Genomic DNA, 2449 nt, shown 5'->3' with positions numbered 1-2449 from the left:
TCTCTCAGTGTGAAGCTGCTTCTGTAGTTTAAGTTTATTCTGAGTAGTTTATTGTTGTGATGGTAGGAAGGTAAGAAGTATTTGCACTTTGACTTTTCATTTACATATGATGTAATAATAATAAGTCATCTACAGCAAAGCCCTTGTGCCATTTGTGACATGTTTATCCTTTACTGGGTAAACTTTTCTCTCCAGTTTAAACTGGGATAGGCTCTAGCTGCTCGAGTCTAAACTTCTATCAAATCAATTTTCTCTGAGGCAAATTAACATTTTAGGTTTTTGCAAAAGTGAAAAAATATATGAATGACTTTCAGACTGAGCTTTCTGACTCCACTTCCTGCTAACTAGTAGAGCTTGTAGTGAATCTATATTTGTTACGGATGTCTTTTTTCTCTTTATTGCATTACCTTTGATTTCCCTTTGATTTTGATGATAACAATAGGTGATGCTATCATAAAGAAGACTTGTGAAACCACTTGCACCAGTGGTGAGTTTCTGTTTCATAAATTTAACTCTTGTCAACATGTAAATAGTTAATAGCTAATTTCAGGAGATTTATAGTGAGTACTTGAACTGTCATGACTATTTATTAAAAAAATAAATATTTTACCCTTTCAATCTTCAACTTTAAATCAAATGTAAAAGTAATAATTACTGCAGCGGCGAATTGGTGATTCACAGGATGACTGGCTGCAGCTGCATGAATTGATTTTTGTTATGTCTTTATAGTATTAGTATAATTTTTGGTTATGTTCTCTCTGTTTTTGTGAAAAGCCATGAATTGTGAAACTTTTGCTGCAAACCTCTGCAAAGACGAGGGTGAGTGGCAACAATAAACCTTAATCAGCTCTCAGTGTGAAGCTGCCACTGTAGTTTTCTGTAAATTTATTCTGAATAGCTGTGGTGATTTGTAGGTAAGGATTTGCACCTTGACTTTTTATATTCAGATGATATGAAAATAATTTAAAGTAACTCACTGTACTGCATGCAACCTGTATATGTTCTGTAGGATGAACCTCTGTCTCCCTGTTTATACTGGAATCAGTTGTAACTACATGAATCTATACGTCTCTCAAATTTACATCCCATTTTTCTTTTACTCATGGAATTCCATATAAGAAAACTTTAATGTGCAAGAAGATCAGGTTTTCTGAGAGAAGCTAACATTTTGGTTTGGGAAAGGTAAAACAATGAATGAATGACCTGATCCCTGCGATGCATCTCTCTCTCTCCAGTTTATATGGGATTGGATACAGCTGCATGAGTTCAAGCTCCTGTGAAATTAATGATTAGTTCTGCCCCTTATTCAGTCATATACTAAGAATATGTTGATCTTGAAAAGGAAAAAAAATCTCTGAGCAGAACTCTATATTTTGGACAGGAAGGAACATCTTTGATTAGCCTGCTGAATCAGAGCTCTATCAATCAATTTTCTGCTAACAAATGACATCTGTAGTTCACCTGTTTAGTTTAAAATAACTATTTGGAATTATACTAAGTCTTTATAGCATAAATTGAATTTTTGGTTATGTCCTCTTTTCATTTTGGTTCAAAGCCCTGAAAGACCATGTAGGATCAAATTGTGTCAACGTCATCTGCCCTAAACCTGGTGAGTATCAACAATAAATCTTAAGCGTCTCTCAGTGTGAAGCTGCTTCTGTAGTTTAAGTTTATTCTGAGTAGTTTATTGTTGTGATGGTAGGAAGGTAAGAAGTATTTGCACTTTGACTTTTTATCTTCAGGTCATATGAAAATAATGTAAATTAATTCACTATAACCTGCTTATGTTCTGCAGGATGAACCTCTTTGCCTCCCAGTTTATACTGGATTAACCTATAACTATATAGGTTCATAAATTTTTCAAATCCATATCCTGTTTTAATTTTACTCATGGAATTATAAGAAAATTTTGTTGTGCAAGATAATCAAGTTTCCCTGAGATAAATTAACATTTTAGGTTTTTGCAAAGGTAAAACAATGTATGAATGACCTGATCCATGGGTTGGATCTTCCTCTCTCTCTCCAGTTTATTGGAATTGGATATAGCTGTATGAGTCCAAGCTTCTGTCAAATTAATGATAATTTGTCCTCTTCTTCATTTGTATTTTAAGAATATGTTGATCTGGAAAAAGAGCAATTTTCTCTGACCAGAACACTTAAGGTTTTCGACATGATGGATATTTTCTTTGATTAGCCTGCAGACTGTGATTTCTCAAAAGATTTTTCTGGTAACAAGTGGAATCTGTAGTTGACCTGTTTAGTTTCACAGAATAAAACACTGGTGAATTTCTGTTTTGTCTTTATAGCATTCATCTAATTTTATGTATGTTATTTTTGTTTCTGTGAAAAGATCCTTCATCCACCTTTACTTGTGCCTCTATCACTTCAAGCGTTTGCAGTACCCTGGGTGAGTATCAATAATAAAACTGAAGCATCTCTCAGTGTGAAG

The 2449-nt window shown here is 33.9% G+C and overlaps 1 long non-coding RNA gene across 1 annotated transcript; it reads left to right on the top strand.

The window, feature by feature from the left end:
* Nucleotides 1-226: 226 nt before the first annotated feature.
* LOC108166094 (uncharacterized) lies at nucleotides 227-2411 on the top strand. The gene is made up of 4 exons (XR_001776378.1): nucleotides 227-487; nucleotides 775-819; nucleotides 1556-1609; nucleotides 2351-2411. It is a non-coding gene; the product is annotated as an uncharacterized LOC108166094 (long non-coding RNA).
* Nucleotides 2412-2449: the final 38 nt, after the last annotated feature.

The sequence above is a fragment of the Poecilia reticulata genome, unplaced genomic scaffold (assembly GCF_000633615.1).
Source record: "Poecilia reticulata strain Guanapo unplaced genomic scaffold, Guppy_female_1.0+MT scaffold_1592, whole genome shotgun sequence".
Lineage (NCBI taxonomy): Eukaryota > Metazoa > Chordata > Actinopteri > Cyprinodontiformes > Poeciliidae > Poecilia > Poecilia reticulata.
Note: the sequence above shows the minus strand (reverse complement) of the source record. Positions and strands in the feature narration are given on the sequence as shown.